Source organism: Sinohyriopsis cumingii, chromosome 15 (assembly GCF_028554795.1).
Source record: "Sinohyriopsis cumingii isolate HCF-2022 chromosome 15, ASM2855479v2, whole genome shotgun sequence".
In the NCBI taxonomy this organism is placed as follows: domain Eukaryota; kingdom Metazoa; phylum Mollusca; class Bivalvia; order Unionida; family Unionidae; genus Sinohyriopsis; species Sinohyriopsis cumingii.
The window spans coordinates 43,886,343-43,904,542 of record NC_142975.1 but is presented as its reverse complement, the minus strand read 5'-3'; the positions used below and the strand labels follow the sequence as shown (position 1 = coordinate 43,904,542).

Below are 18,200 nucleotides of genomic sequence, written 5' to 3'. Positions count from 1 at the left end.
TATAGACGATGCAAGCTTCTGTAAGTACAATGAATGAATTACAAAATATATATATTAAAAAGTTAAAGGCTCTAATTTTTAATAAGTTATCGCTGAAGTTCAAGCGCTCCGGCAGCCTAGTGGTTAGAGCGTACGCCTCGGATGCGGGAGGTCGTGGGTTCGATCCCCGGCCGAGTCATACCAGAGACTTAAAAAAATGGTACTAACATCTGCCTCGCTTGGCGTTCATCACTAAGAGGTTAGTGTTAGGAGTGGTCGGCCTGGTGTCATGATAATGTGACTGGGTGGGACATCATGCTACATGTCTGCGGCATGATGCCCCAGTGCTAGACATCACTATAAACAGCCACATTGCAGACATCGTAGCGATATGACTGAAAAATTGTTAAAGCTACGTTAAAAAATAAAAATCACATCACAAAATGTATAAATGTAATAAGGTTCTGGGTTCTTTTCAACAAGAAGTCTGAAGTCAAGGAAGTGAAAATGACTAAGCGAAGACAGCTTCGCTAGGGAAGGTTCCGATAACCCCATCTACACATAGTTATCGGAACCTTGGCAAGCGAAGATGCAAGCGGAGATATAAGATTAATTTTTGTTTTTGTCTCCTGGGGCTTTTTTATTCTGAAGTTCGACTATACTGTAAACTCTATCACCCAAATTATACCCATCAACCAAAGGGATTAATAAAATAAAATAAAGGGAAATAAAAGTCCTTAAAAGTTCAATACCAGAGATAAAAGTAGTAATTTGGGCGATTGGGGAATACTGACACAATGCATTGAAAAGTACACTGAAAATGTATAGGGACAGTAATGTGCTACTCTAGGTATGTAATGGAAAACGTATGTTAAATGTGTCCATAGGGTTTATGGGGACAAAAACGTTTATAGGGACAATGGACATTTAACATATAAGTGACACTTTGAGGACAGAAAAGTTTAAGGGACAAAAAACAATTTATGAAGCAGAAAGGTTTATAGGGTCAAAGGGGTAGGGTAATGCTAAAGAGTTTTAAGTTTGAGTTGTCAACGTAGAACACACACACACACACACACACACACACTCACACACACACCGTCTTTGTTAGCTTAGGGTGTAAGAGAAGGAAATGAAATTCAACAGACGTACATTAACATCCAACTTATACCATCAAACACCCTATACAAACAATTCTAAATGCCTTGTGTTCGCTTAGAGTGTAAGAGAAGATGAAATGTCACAAGCATGCCATCCACGACACCACCTACGTCATCCAACATCCCATACATACACAGACAAGCACACATTAACCAAAGCACTTTGTGGTATCTTAAAGTGTAAGAGAAGAAGATGAAATCCAATTAACAATATCATCTCACACACCATATATACCAGCCAACACCCTATACACACAATCCGCAACGACTTGTCTTAGCTTAGAGTGAAAGAGAAGATGAAATTTCACAAAATACACAGTCTCTTACACCATAAAACTAATATCCATCACAACATCGATACCATTCAACACCCCATAAAAACACTATTCAAAACTCTTCTGCCCATCACTATACGGTGTCTGCGTGTGTGACTATTCGTCCAAAGTTTAGAAAATCAAGACACAACAATGATAGATGAACAGGCTGACAAATTTTCCCACTTGTATGCCTAAAGCGCGTATGTAAAGGTAAATATCCCTTCTGTTTCAACTCTAGCTAAAACATGACCCAGATGGATAGAGAGAGAGGTAAAATAGCATACATTTATACACTGTCAATAAAAACAACATCACCAGTTTTTCAGAAGTTCAATAATTTTTATTCATAACAATAAACCTGTCCAAGAAAAATCAACAAATCAACAATTTTTATTCATAAAAATAAACCTGTCCAATACAATCAACAAGTCAACAATATTTTCAAACAGGAACAGATTTACAAGGTTGACAACGTTATTGACTCGAACTCGACATCCACTGATCTAGGTCATGGGGCCATCGGTGCACAAATGATAACCATAATGTCCACAAAACTATCTTTCTCCTTTATCACCTTATCAAAATAAATCTCTATATCATAAAATACACACAATATTGTCCACACACCATGGAATATGTTCCTTGTAATCTTACATTATTGAATCGAGTCCATTTTGCATTTCTTCTCATAAAGTCAATTGTATGGTCTTCCGAAGGCACGGATCCATATTAATCGAATTAATCCACAATGTGGTCGTTGGGAAAGTAGACTGCCACCCAGTGGGTTCCTGGTTTATGACTGTCGTCGATATTGATTGACATGACATGACATAACAATAATAATAATAATAATAATGATGACTTTGTATAGCGCCTAATCTTTAGAAGCTCTAAGCGTTTTACAACATTAGACAACACCTATAAGATAAAAAAACATATAATGATATGATTACAAAAAACAAACACCATGAAATTATAAAACATTATAAAAAAAACAATGCTGAGAGTATTTACGGTAAGAAACACTATTAGGTCTTTAAGTTTGTTCTTACAGTCGACATAAGTGAGTTTTGAGAGCCCTCTTGAATGTGATCACTGTGTCTTTGTGTCTAAGTTCAGTGGGCAATTCATTCCACGTTGCTGAGCCTCGGTATGCAAAAGAACGCTGTCCATATGACTTTGTTTTCATAGTGGGAATAATGAGAATACGATTGTCAGAAGAGGAGCGTAAGTATCTTGCTGGTGTGTACAAATGGGTGAGGTCAGATATGTATGTTGGACTAGAGTCCGACAGTGAAACGTAGCACAGAGAACAAATTTTGTGTTTGATTCTGGATCGAATGAATAGCCAGTGTAGGGTATAGAGCAGCGGGGAGGTGAGTTCTGATCGTGGTACTCTAAGTATGATCCGAGCAGCTGTGTTTTGAACTTTTTGAAGTTTCTGGAGCAGATACTGAGATGAACTAGACAGAATTGAGTTACAATAGTCTAGTCTTGAAAGTACTGATGAACACACAAGTGTTTTAGTGGCATCAGCTGAAAGATATTTGCGAATTGAGCTGATGCGTCTCAGGTCAAGATATGTAGCCTTGCATATGTTTATGACATGTTGGTGCAATGTGAGAGTACTGTCGAGAGTAACACCTAGGTTTCCTACTGATTGTGTGAATTTAATGTTTGTGTTGCTGATATTTATTGTTTGAGGTAATGGATGTGAATGAGAAAGTATTTGTGTTGTGATCAGAATGGTCTCAGTTTTATCGTCATTCATCTGCAGCTTGTTACATGTCATCCATGATTTTACATCAGAAATGCACCTCTCTACACCTTGGATGGTATCATCAACTTCAGTTGGGTGGCTAGATTTGTATATTTGGGTGTCATCAGCGTACAATTGGTGAGACACTGGATGATCATCTATGACACTTGAGAGCGACTGAGTGTACAGAATGAAGAGAACAGGTCCAAGCACACAGCCCTATGGAACACCACAACATAGATCAACTGGGCTGGAGTGTATTCCATTTGCAGATACAATTTGTCTCCTGTTGACCAAATAGGACTTGAACCACAGTAAGGCTGTATCATGAATGCCAAATACATGCTGGAGACGGTGAACTAATAAATCATGATCTATTGTGTCAAATGCTGCAGACAAATCAAGGAGAGTGAGGACTGTAATCTTTCCGATATCCAATGCAGAGAGAATGTCATTCACTACTTTTAGAAGAGTAGTTTCAGTACTGTGGCAAGGGCGATATGCAGATTGTACATTGCTAAAAAGACTGTTTGAATTTAGATGAGATACAAGCTGGGATAGAACAACCTTTTCTAAGATTTTTTATATGAATCGGAGATTAGAAACTGGGCAGTAGTTCTTTAAATCGTTATGGTCTAGTGTTGGTTTCTTCAGCAAAGGCTTTACAATGGCAGTTTTGAAAAATGATGGGAATTCCCCGGATGAGAGAGAAGTATTAATAACATCAGTTAGTGAAGGCAATACTGGATCTTGTTGTCAAGCTTTTAAAAATACAATAATTTATTTCCCTGGAAAAATTCTGTAAAAATTATTAAAAAATATGAACTTACGGTTTTATAGAATCAAATCCAAAAATGCTCCAAAATAATCCGAGAATACAATTTTATTAGTCCTAATAACAAAATGTTCTACTGATTTCACGTTCGAATCCTGAAGAAGAATTCAAGATGGAATACGATGACGTATGTTACAATCTCTAGTGTTGAAGTCTACAGTTCCTTGTAGAAAAAAGAATTAACACTCCGGTTTCTGATAGCTGAATAAATTTTTATTTAAAAAAATATCCTTGTTCCACAATATTACATGAGCACACGTACTTTCCACAACAACAAAAATAACAGAATTAATCCTTTGAATCAAGTAATTTGAAATAACTCCACACCAAACAGCACAGGATACAATGAACAGTTGAACGGCCCAATTTCTACTGAGATAATTTCCCCAAAGCATGGGTTATATGAGCTTTCTAGAACGTAAGCAAGGGTCACGTGATCATCTTCTAGAAGTTTACAGACGCAAATACTTGTTACAAATCAGGTTTACCCAGTGTGACCCTGACGAAAACCAATCATTTTTACTCTAACAAAAAAAATTGTTTATATCTTAAAGACAAGGTCCCATCATGACCTTGGAAACAACCAATCATTTTAAAATAAAATAGAACTTGTTTAAGAAGGTTGCTACAAATTCTGAAACAAGGTCAGGATTTAGATTAACACCTGGTCTTTATAAACTAACAGTCAAGGTCAAAATATTTTCTAAAAAAAATATCATCTTTAGTGAATAAATTTACATTACAATATCCTGTAATGAAAAATATTTTTAAAAAATAAAACTGACAAACAATTAAATTTAAATAAATATATAAATTAAATCAGATATAATTAAATCAAATATACATAACAACGGTGAACGTGATATGTTTCCACTTCCTCGTAAGCAACGAGGGCAGAACTCACTTTGAGATGAAAAACTTTCTGTAACGACGCGACTGTGTTATACTCAGCCTAGGCCGATAAATCAGGCCCCCCCCCCCCCGTGATGATATTGATTAGTGGTTTATCACCTATTCGTCTAAACATACAAAAGTCTGCAGAAATTTTGGCTGCACACATTGGTGTACTTTTATACACTTACCGTTATTTCTCGCGGCTGTGGAGCTACCGTCAACTGAAGGTTCTTTTGGTGGCATGTACATTATATTTCCATGTACATTATATTTCCGGAGCAAATCCTATGTTTGTTGACTTTTGAATCCACGTGGAATAGCACCACCCTCTGTCCTGTGGACATTTTGAATTTCGCACTGGGTGTGGCCGTTAGCAATTACTAGTATGTGTCTAACGTGTACGCAGTTTCGTTCTGGAAAAATCTTCATGCAGAAAAATTTCATCTTTTAATGAACAGGTGACATCACACCCACATATCGTCCATCAGTATCAAAACATTTTTTGGGGTGGGGGGGGGTGATTTAACGGACTATACACCACGATATCGGAGTAGATAAACCTAACATTCAATTCTTCGTTCAGTTCCATATTTAAACGAAAATTCTTGTATAATAGATCGTTGTCGTTCATGTCTTTGGAATTCAAGACTATTTTGTGGTCTCCACACAAAATATCATACTGGGAGAAAAAGTGATGGGCAATGTTTTGCCATCCAAAAAAGTCATATGCAGACGACGAGCTATTTTATGGTACTGGATCAGGACACTTTCATTCCTGGGCTTTCCCGAACTGAGCATCAAAAATAGCGACAATCATTTCCACCAGATGTTGACAGCTAAAACAACAGCCTGCAGGAATGTTAATGGTATAGATGTTCAAATGAGGATTGGCTGGCGCTGCTCTTTCGGACTCGTAAAAACCAGGATCGTTTGCATCCAAGTGTTGTTGCACTTCTCGTTCAGGATTTCGACGGTAAACTTCGTTTGATTTTCACTGTCATTTTGGATTTGTTTGCGATTCCAATTGGATGGCCTGAGGTAATTTGACTACGAAGCAGACAAATATATCGTTGGCAAACACATCCATAGAACTGTTAATGGGGGAAGTTAAGTAAAATTGGTTTTTCGAGGGTTTTGGTTGCCGTGGAGTCACTCGAGATCAAAGGGGTTTCCAAAAGAGAGTTGTTGTTGCTGATGTTTTGGGGATGACTGGTTTTGGTCGCAAGGCTCTCGTTGTTACTGGAATATTTCAGGGATGGATTGGGTACAAGGTCACTGCTGAGTGGGTACAAGGTCACTGCTGAGTTAAATGGTACACAATTGTTTTTCTCCTTGTTGAAAACTCAGATTGGCGACGGCAGCACCGATGACACAATACAACACAAAGAAATGGAAGAAAAAGATGATTTGCGTTTCAGGCACCACACCCACAGACGTTTCTTTTGTAGATCTTGAATAGAAGGAGCGGTTAAGATTGTTGTTACTGTACTGAACGGCATGATGGTCACTTATTTTTATAGTCGATGATTTGCGAAGCGTCGATCCAAGAATCATAACTCTTGGGATATCCCTTTCAACATACTTTCACTTATCTGACTTGGCGTTTGCCTACTTTACGGGTTCTTCGATCAAGAATGTTTTCAATGTCGTACACGTCGTATTCTTTTTAGGTTAAGTAAAAAGTTTCTTTTAAAACTTTGCCGTTCATGTCTTCCAATTTATATACAGAAGGATGACGGCCACGTGCGCGTCCAGTTACACGAAATAATTCGATGATCCAGTTCGATGGTAATCTTTATCGAAGGTACATTTCGTTTTTCCAATGCGCACACATTCTCACGTCTTCAAAAGTCCCTGTTTCTTGGGGACAGAAGGATACGTAACACACAATCGCACAAACACGACCACTTCTTGTTATTGTAAATATCGCTGCACCTGGTGTAAATGCACTGTCCAGTTGGGTTCTGCTAGCACGATACAACTCTTGAAATCCTCCGGAACCCACAGAGGTAGGACAGGATTGTTGTAAATGCTGGATAAAAAGTTCTCCATCAGGGTCTCTTCAATGAGTCAGCCACTGTTCACCGATGCTACTCTTGGTTTCTTTGGGCTTGGAAACTGCTTCACGTGTCCAACGTGCCACGAGAGTAGGTTCTAGATTGGTGGTAGTGGTGTGGTAGCAAAGGATCACTTTTCCCTTACATTCTTTTCTCACTTCTGGTTTCCATTTATTATTTTGAACTTCCCCTGAAGAAGTGATCCGCGTCATCTTTTTAACCCAAACTGTGAGTTCTTCTCGTTGGAGAGCAGGAGACGAGGTCAAAAAGGACGCTGAAACTTTACTAGAAATGATAGCCGACGGTGATTTGAAAGACTTCTCGCGCGTCTTCTTCCTCTGGCATCGATGTAGCTGCGTCTGTCTTGGTCACGGGTTGGGGGTGATGGAGACTGACTTTGTTTTACCTGTTTCCTCCGAAGCTTTCTGGCGAAAGAGTTGAAGAGGTTGCAAAACTTGGCCGTACCCATGCGATTTTTTTCTCTTTTGTTTCTGACACTTCCATTAACGACTGTAATTCCTGTTGTTTTTGACATCTCGGTCAGATAAGGATTAGGAGATAAATTAGGGTTATGTTTGTAGGGTACTAAAGTCAGCTTTAGTCAGATTCCAAAGTACAAGTGTGACGTCTTTCCAAACAAATGGTCCTCTTTATTTTATCTTCATCCTGTTTATGCCTTGTCCATTAAGCCCTCAAAAAAGGAGCAGTATCTTTTTTTGAACAAGCTCCTTTCAACCAGAGCAGAATTCATCCCCGTTGACTGATAGTATTTTCGTTTGGACCATTTGGCGAAGAATGTTCCTATGTTTTCCTAAGCGTTCTTTCTGGTCCTTTCAAGACATTCAAACAACATTCGCACACGGTATCATTGCTTTCTTTAGGAGCTGTTTTTGCATGAGTAGATAGGCTTTCAACAGTACCGACAACAAGTCTCAATGATTGGCTAAGGAGAAGTTCCTTTAAAAACGAGCATCTACTTTTTCATCAAATTCGGAAAGACGATGTCAAATCGGGCTTGCGTAGCATCACAAGCAAAGGCGAAGTAGAAGCAGCTGCTATAGACACTGTCGCCGTGGGTGGTGGTTTGGGAGAGTAGGGTTACGTCCGGGAAGCATTGCCTCTCTTTCGGGTAGAAACTGTTATCTTGAGTCTTTTCTTTTCTTGGGAATTTTCTTTTTCTGTGGATGTGACCTGGTCGTGCCACCAATGTACTTCTTCCTGGAACGTCTTTGGGTATGCTTTTCTCTTGGGGGTGACTGCTGAGGCATTAGGATCCATTTTAAGAGGGAACGAAGGATAACATCTCATAGACTACCGCTGCCTGCGGTTTTCCAAATGATTTGATTTTCGGTTTTAGTATCGATTCTTGGATGTCATTTGCGACAAAGCCACTTTCTTTTGTCAAAAAAAGCGTTTGATTTAATGAGGGTTGTGAAGTAATTGACGCGCTATCAGCGTAAACCACCGAAAAACTTCTTTGAGACTGGCTTCCAACACACGAGCACGCACTTGTGGATTTTTTCGCGACAGATTCCTTAATGGGCACGAATCAGTTTGGCTGGAAGATGAGATTGAAAAGATGTAATGTTGCCGATTTGTTGTTGTTGTTGTTGTTGTAGGGTTTAACGCCACTTTTCAGCACAAGATAGGCCATACATGGCGGCCAGTATTAATGGTGGAGGAAGAACCCGGAAAAACCCCGGAAAGAACCACCGACCCACGAGAAGTTACTGGCAAGCTTTCTCACATAACCAGACTCGAACCGACGCGGACAGAGGTGAGATGGCAGTGATCCGTAACGGTGAGCGCTTTAGACCACTCGGCCACTCGGGGCCCCTGCCGATTTGTGAGACAGAAACAAGGTCTTAGAGGTTTCATACGGAGACGTGTAAACGACGGTCCCTCAAAACAGATATCTTCCAATTCGTAAATCATCGGGTGTGACGGGTTTATAATGGACAAGTAAATACGCATGATGTGTTTGAGTGGCATCGTCATACGCATGAGTCAGTCAAGGAGTTCCTAATTGTTTCGCTAACACTTCCATTTGCAATTGATCAGGAGGAGTTTTAAACAAGACCACGTAGCAAGCATTGCGACTGATGGTACGATGGACTTTACTTTTTTAAAACAAAGACGATGGATTCTCCTTGACTTTCTTGAAGAAGGCTGTAAGCCGATCGCCACGCATTGTAACACAGCATAATGCGTTGGGGAGGAAGCTCGATAAGATGGATTTTGTGCTCGATCAAACGTTGACAAATCGGTTTTGCCTTAACTACCCTGTCCTGCAATCCATATGTTAAAGGGATGTTGAAGATACAGTGCATCTCAACTTGGAAGATCTAACTTTTTGTCAATGACTTTGAGAGCAAAGGAAGAGGACGTAGAAGAGAAAGATGTAACCAAAGCAAATGCGTTCAAACTTTTTAAATTAACATGAATAAGGCAAGAGATTCTATACTTCTGAGGACACGATTATTCAGTATGCAAAGTTTAAACTTGCTACGAAATACAAAAAAAAAACACATAAGAGCCAAACGGTTAAGTACATCGCTAAAATGCAAAGCAAAAGGATCAGAGTGCAATACAGGCAAGGTCCTGTACAACATTGTTGATTCACTTGTTCCGTATAATTTCTAGGGACACTAATGTTACTTGAGTCTCTACACTACTGACAACCTGTCATTATTCCTTCCACTTCAGAATGATTCTTCATTAGTCGGCTTTTTCTGCAATTGTAGCTAACACAGGTTTCAAAGTCACATTGTTCACTGGACATTTTTAGTCCACTTTTTTCTGGGATCAATTGCAAATGTCTTTGGCATATTCAGCCACTTCCAGCATCCTAGCATCGAAGCCAACGCTTTTCCAGTTACGTACATCTCTAGAGTGGTGGTGTAGGTCACAAGCTGCACACAGATCGATAAAGCGTCACGAATCTTTATTTACACATAGGTAGAGAAGTATCGATACGAAAGAGCAACGATTTTAACGGAATGAATCTCTCGTACACATTTAAAGGAGCAATTATGATGTCTTTGCAGGTACTGGCCGTACATGATCCACAACGAATCAGCTGGCAAACAAAATTTCAGAAATGTAGTCACTGAAACGCACACGAACTTACGTCTTAAATTCAATGAAAACAAATGCTGAAAAAGCGTTTGGTAATCCTCCATTGTCTGAATCCTGTCAATGACTTCCTTCCGCGGAATCGGTCGTATTACTACTGATAAAAGTCTTGGCATTTCACGAAGCTGTTATGCTCTCGTTTGTATTAAGGATAGAAATAGTGTCCTCCAAGAATCAGTCTACCTTAACTCGTTGCTGCGGGACCGTGGCCAATATTCTCGTTTATATTTGCGACTGAAGTATCCTCCTATAATCAGTCTTCGTATACTTTGTTAAATAGTTTTGAAAAGAAATGAAAGAATGACTTTGCGTTTACATTTCATTTGTATCTTGACAAACTCTTTGTAAATCCGTCTTCTCTTCTCCAGAGGTAGATTCTGAATGTGCTCTTCTACACTAGTCATTCACAGCAATGTCATTATTTTATTATTTTGGAGGTAATACATGCTCTTTTTTAACAGTCTCGTTTACTTCTGTGTCGAACCGAACTGTTTTAGTCACTAACACACACCACATGTCGCACAGAAGTTCCCTCCCGAAGCGATACTAGTTCTTGTAAAACTCTAACTCTTCCTTTGGAATTCTGTGTAGTATTGTTTCCTTGTAAGTAGAAAGTTGTAGCATTCAAAGCCTTTTGGTTCTCGGGTAGTTGATCAACGTGTAACCATTTGAACAATCTCAAAGTAATCAATACAATCATAGCAATCAAGTACCAGTGGTTAAAACATTAGTTATGTAAAGGATTTGTGTGTTTTTGCGTTTCAGTTGTATCTTTATGAACTTTTTGTAAATGCGTCCTCTCAACTCTGAGACAAATCACATATGTTCTCTTGTAGAGTATCCATGACGATATGACTGGGGTCCCGATAAAGGAAGGTAGTGACAGTAAGTAGACAATCAAAGCATGTTCCAGGTAAGCCGAGTCTTTCTGCACCCACTGGTGAAGTGACACACCTTAACTGAAACACTTGACTTTATATCCAATTAAGTAAATCCGATTGTCTCTCATTTTTCAGGTGTATGTACTCAAAATTATTTAGACCACTTTCCTTTGAACGTTTGGAATCAACTTTCAACGTTGCATTAGCCAGGCAAAGCCAGAGGCAACGTGTATTCTTCTTTCATGGGTGCATATCGTTGTAGTGGCGTTTACATTCCGAATTGCTTCAGCAGCAGAGAGGGTGAACAGACCACTTAAGGGAGTGGTCACCCTTGTGTTTGGACCAAAAAAAATAGTGACCCTTCAAAGAGGTCAATACCATGTCTACGATTATTGTTTGTCCTAAACAGAATTGTAGACGCCCCCTCTCTGCTGTATTCATGTTGTAAAAGAAATTTTTACCACCATATCAAGTTTGACGAATATTTTTCTTTTCATCTGAATCATGGGAATCTTCGGAATCTTCATCTGAATCATGGGAATTTGTTCTATGTTTCATGTAATATTCAAGTTCTGATGGTGGTTTTTCTATTTTTGGATTTATGTTCTTTCTGTGTTTATAATATATCATCAAACTTCTGTATCGATCTCCACCGCAATTTTTGCAAATCTGATATAATCCTCTAACGCCGTTGTTACATCCAACACAACTTCGTGGACCAGCATGAGGATTTTTCTTTATAAGATAATTATGTTTCTTGCAATATTCTCCACGACATTTTTTATCACATTTGTTAGTGGTTCCCTGATGCAGCCACGCACAGTTGTTCATTATATGAATGATATTAATTAAAAGATTGATATATTAAAAAAATAATGGTACATTCGGAATCTCATACTGCAAGAATAGCTCGAGAACGATTAGAAGCAATTAAAAAATTTCTTCCTGTCAGAGACTCATTCAGAAAAAATCTGCAAGCGCAGCAAAAAGCACGAGTTGAGTACGAAGAAGACATTGAAAAACTGTTTAAGCCCGTCACTGCAGTCATCAAAGAAGATCTTCTTCCGGTATCAAAACAAACTGCAGCGCAGACTGAAAAAATAGCAAGAAGAACTAAACAGGCAAAGAAGATTTTACGAGATCTTCCAACTGACATAGCTGCGGCTCAGCCTCCACCTGTTGGTGAGAAAATACTTGAAGAAATTGGAAAACTTCGTACTGATCTCACCGACGTTCAAAAAGAACATGTATCTAAACCCAAACCAGCAGGAGAAAACTTAGAATTAATTGCAAGATTTAACGAAGGAGTTGTTGATGTTATTAGAAATACTGAAAGAGAAAAATTACCTGAGATGATATTAAATAATATATTTGATAAATCTAGTATTTTAAAACCCCGTCATGAAAAAATAAATGATGATAATTTCATTAAATGGATATATCGCGTATATTACAACAAAAAACAAGCTAGAGGTCCAGAATACGAAAGTCTTGATAAAGAAGTAAAAAGACTTTACAGAAAGAGACTGAAACAACTAGAACAAGAAGAATTCTCCCAGTATCAGCTTCCTCCACCTCTGCAACAAATAGAACAACAGCAATCTTCTTCGCCGCAGCAAAGGTTGAAGTCGAAACTTAAAAGTGCTGAAGAGCTACTTAAAAAATCAGCAGAAAAAAGATCACCCTCCTGGAAGAAAATTCCTTTACCCTTACGTAAAATTCCTGCGTCGGAAATAACATTTACACCGGTAGATACATCACCTGGATTTCGAAGAAGTGACTTACCTGGCTCACCCCGGGTCACCACTGAAGTACCTGCTCCGGTAATGCAACCACCAGTATTTAAAACACCTCAAGATGAACCTAAAACAGGATCTGGTTTATGTCCTGATAATATCATCAATGACGTGTCACGGTTAGAAGTTCTCATAGGAGGAAAACGTGCCGGAAATAATTCACCAGAAATAATTAATGAAGCGTCTGATATTTGTCGGCGATTATTTCAAGGTGGTATCATGGATATCGGCGTTTACCGAGAACTTATCGATGAACTTGCTGATGACTAGTTGTTAGATAAATGGTAAATAAAAATAAGATGATCATACATAATAATCATCGCAAATCTGTACAGGTCAGAGCGGTAAACTCACGATTACCAATCCATAGGGTTATTTACGGAGATGGACTTGGTGATGTTATTCAGGGTCTATTTAGAAGGATGGCTCCAAAAGCAATACCGATCGCAAAACAATTAGGTATGAAGGCTATTGAGGCTGTTCGTGATAAAGCTCCTGGTGCAATTGTCAATGTTGCTGGTAAGGCGTTCTCGGCGATCAAAGAAAGACTAGCACGATTACTGCGACGAAAACAACAACCACCGGTGAAACTGGCAAGTATTGAGGTCATGCCAGCAAATGTCAGTAAAATAATAAATCAGGCTGCAAATCAAAAACTAGCGGAATTATCTGAAGAAGAAGAAAAAAATATAACAGCAAATTTAATAGCAGGAAGCGGTCTTCGTCGACGATGATTATCATTTGGAAAAATGATAATTACAATAAAATGTTTAAACGCATATCCGACCCAGCATTTGACATGGATACACCGGTCCTCAAAGATGAATCGGTACGTGATTATCAATTTTATTCCTATGACGCAAAACAACCATATCAGCGGGGGAGAATCGAATTACAGGTTCATGATACAAGTAGATATTTCTTGCCCGCTGAGGCGTTTATTGAAGTAGAAGGTGAACTTGTAAAGGGGGATAATACGGCATATGGTGCCAATTTGCGTGTTGGTTTTGTCAACAACGGAATTATGGCACTGTTTGATAGCGCCACATTCATGATTGATGGAAAAAATATTGAATCAATTCAGAAGGATGTTGATGTTGCTACAACAATAATTGGTCTAGCGAGATATTCTGACGACTTTATAAGATCGGCCGGTCCAACAATGATGTTTGCTAAGGATACCACCGACAACGCCAACCATAATCAGTATATCAAGTTACTCACACCACAGGATACTTCTGTTGCTAATCAGGCAGAAGCTGCCAACCCCGATCGTGAAACTAGACCAGGGGGTGAATTTGAAATTATAAAGGATATTGCCCCGACTTTCAACTTAGGATTTGCAACACGCCGAGCAGCGTTGTCGGGAGATAGAAGAAATTTTTCATGTGCAATTCCATTATCTCACATCTTTGGATTTTGCAGAAATGTTAGAAAGGTAATCTTTGGAGCTAAACACACAATTGTGCTCGCAAGAAAAAATGATGATAATGATGCAATCTGGCGAGGTGCTGGTATTGCTGGTGATGCTGATGCTGGTAAAGTAAATATAACAAAACTTTCATTGTGGATGCCAGTAATAACACCATCAATTACTGAAGAACAAAAATTACTATCTTTTATGGATCAAGGCGGTAAATCATTGATAGCATGGTTAACAGTAACCACAGATGCTGCTCAAAGCAATGTTAATGGTTTATTTACATGGCATATAGCATCACAACAGGGTGTTTCTTCACCACGACATATTTTTATTGCGCTGCAAGATAATGCTCGGATGAATAATCAAAGACATTCACATATGATATTTGATAACCTTGGAGTTAATGAAGTTTCCTTGAGGATAAATGGACATCAAGAACCAGCTGAGGATATATTGTTAAATTTTAATCAAAATCATGTAGCGCGTGCATATCATCGTTTGATGTCATTTATGGGACGTGATCAAAATGTGGATACCGGTTTGCAAATATCACAACTAGATTTTACAGGTCTATATCCGATTTATTATTTTTCGCTGGAGCATCTTGATTTATCCAAGCAATCTGTCGTTGATATACACTTTCGAGCTCGTGTTACTAGACCTCCTCCTGATATACTTGGTCCACCACTTGTTCGCGGCTTCTACAGAGCAATCGCGGTCATACTTAGCGATAAAGCCATGTTACTTGAAGGGGGGTAGTGGTCGAATGAGAGTCGTTGATGCACCAGTGGAAAATCTTTAATTATTCAGAAAAAATATTATTTATATAAAAATGTCGTATAGTCATGTTAATGTTACTCTGACTCCCGGTCAGGTCAAAAAGTTTCAATCAAAAACCACCAACAAATGCGGAACTAAAATATCACTAAAACGAGATCAGATTAGTGGTGGTCCAAACAAATTATCGTTGACAAATAATCAGATTAAACATTTCAATAAAGCCCTGGAATCAAAAACTGGAGTTCAATTTCATCTTTCTCCGAGCGCCATCAAAGACATGGTTAAAATAGGTGGTATATTTCCACTTCTTGCGGCTATTCCATCGTTAATAGCTGCTGATGCTCCAGCCGTAGCAAAAGCAGCCGCGTTAGGTGCTGTTGGAACAGCTGCTGGAATGGCTCTTAAGAAAACAACAGGAAATGGATACAAAAAAAGGGACGCGGTCTAAGATTACCGGGATCTCGTTGGGGGAGAGGTCTAAGGCTTCCACGTTAGACGTTCCAGCATCAAATTTTGATTTACTTAATGCTGCTAAAAAATTAAAAATAAAAGCTTTTAGAGGTGTTTTTATGCGAGATCAATTACCGAAACAACCAAACAAACTCGAAACAGGTATTATTAATCTAGACTCGAATTCAGGACCCGGTACTCATTGGGTATCATACGCGGTTGATCCAAGTGGAATCGTTTATTTTGATTCGTACGGGTTAGCTCCACCCGTTGAATTTATCAAGTATGTTGCACCACTTCATAAAAAAGTTTGGTATTCAACACTACCCACACAAACAATGACAGATCCGCCAATATGTGGCCGTGAAGTAATTAATGTACTCGACGCTATATCAAAATCATCCAAACCACCACATAAAGTTGTGCATGATTATACAAGTAACCGATTCGTTGCGCGTAAAGCGTTTTAAACAACAGGTCTTATTATAATGGTTGATATTTACGGAAGATCTTCTACCAGTAAGAAAATAAAATCCGACGTTGATCTGTCGAAGTATGGGACTAAAGATGACCTCGCTGATATTATGAACCTGGCTGGAGTTGACCCAGATGAAGTTGTTATTTTTCAAGATCGATATGGTAAACTAAAAACGAGCAATATCAAATGGAATGATATAGTTCGACGAGTACTCGGTGCAGTTACGGATAATATTCCCGTGTTTACTGACAGCGGCAAAATCAGAGATTCAAGTATATCATTTGCAACAATTAGAAATGAAATTGCAAGAAGCGTTCCTAATCGTATGAAAAACACCGGCGACACAATGACGGGTGAACTCAGCATGAACGGAAATAAAATAGTAGTTTTAAGAGATCCAACATCTGATGAAGACGCAGCAACAAAAAAATACGTCGGCAACGTGGATGGAAAACTATCCACGCTGCGGGCCGAGTATGATGTTCACGTGGGCGCTTTTGCAAGATTTCGCAGAAATTTTCAAAAAACCGACGAATCCATAAATAAATTCTTTGGCACTCCGCACACCATTGATATAAAACTCGTTGATATCAAAAGTAACCTAGACGCGATCAAACAAACACAGCAAAACATCGTAGCGGGAATTCCTGAGATTGTCAATAAAACCAATTTGATTAAAATTCCAGCTGGAATAACTCCCGGACATATCACAAACATCGTATACACGGTATCATCGGGTTTTGCAACATGGTCGCAGCAAAGAAAACTATCAAATATACCGCAACAGTCACTGGCGTGTACAGGATGTCTGTGTTTAGTGCTGCAAAATTTGAAATATTTACAACGTTTCCATGGCGTCATTCCACCGACAGGTTTTCCGGGGTTGTATCTGTTATATTAAATAGCGGAAACGAGGAAATATTTATTCTGGAAGCAGCTGATGAGAAATTAACCGCAACATCTTACTGGTGGTGTTTGGAATTTGTAGCTGAAACACCTCAATTGGTTACTGCATAAAAATATATGGACGGTGCACAATACAGGTACAATCAAGCGCGTGAATGGCAGGCGGCGCTAAAAGATCAAGTCGACCAATATACAGTAAAAGTAAAAAAATATCGACGACGATTAGTTATCGCTGATGTAATTGTTTATTCAGTATCCGCTGTTGTTGCTGGAACCGGTGTCGTCTTATCAGCGTTGACAATGATGGCACCAGCAGCTGTAACTATTTGTATTTCAGCAGCAACAACTATTGCAGGTGTGTTTAATATCATCGCAAAAAAAATATGTACTTGCACGAACGAAAAATTATCCGATTACATAATAAAATTACATACAGCGACGGTAGCATACTCGAAATTATCCTCGTTGTTATCAGCGAGTCTCAGTGATGGAATTATATCTGATTTCGAGTTTTCAATGATGACTAAAATATACGACGAGGGTATCGGTATTAAAGATATAAGTATTAATAATGACAGAATTACTCCAGCAGATCGTGACCAACACAACTCCGCCAAAGATAACGATGATCTCGGTAAGTTCGTCTAATCCTGAATTTAGTGTTAATTTTCCTACTGCAATTCCAGTAAAAGAAATAGCACTAGCGCAATTACGGGTATATTACAGCTGGCCAAATATCAGATCAAAATCATTTCATGGTACACCAGCAAATAATTCGCTTGTATTTGCTAGTAAAAATAAACCCGATGGAACACCTGACTGGGTTGTTGTTGGAATACCAACTGGCAGTTATGAGATCGAACAAATCAATGATGAATTTGCGCGTAGAATAAAATCAATAACCGGAAAAGAAGCAAAAATATCAATTAATGTTCATGAACCGACCCTGTCCTCGACGATTGAAATAAACTCGCCTGATTATGCCGTTGATATTTATCAATCCACGATAAGATCCGTACTAGGATGGCCTGAAATATCACCACCGATAACACCGATACCACCAGAACCGAAAAAGTCTGATTATGTCTCGGATAGGCAATCATATCATGAAATTAATCCATCATACGGGGAAAAACTACGTATTTTAAAAAATAAATCAATGCTCAGCAGGTTTTTAATTCACAGTTATGATGAGTTATGGGCTTTTAAAAATTCCGGGGAAAGAGCAAATATTTTTGGTATTTTTCGAAGTGAGATTGTCAGCTATTTTCAGGAAATCAATCAAGAATGTAAAAAACAACTAGATCAACTAAATCAATATTTTAACGAACATATTTTTGACATATCAGC

General features: G+C 38.7%; 1 protein-coding gene across 1 annotated transcript in view; it reads left to right on the top strand.

The window, feature by feature from the left end:
* Positions 1–10,972: 10,972 nt before the first annotated feature.
* The window catches only part of LOC149781708 (5'-3' exoribonuclease 1-like), a 218,249-nt gene continuing 211,021 nt past the window's right edge, over positions 10,973–18,200 (top strand). The window contains exon 1 of the mRNA XM_089935809.1: positions 10,973–11,021. The gene's annotated coding sequence lies outside the window, so the exon portion shown is untranslated. The remainder of the gene's footprint in view (positions 11,022–18,200) is intronic.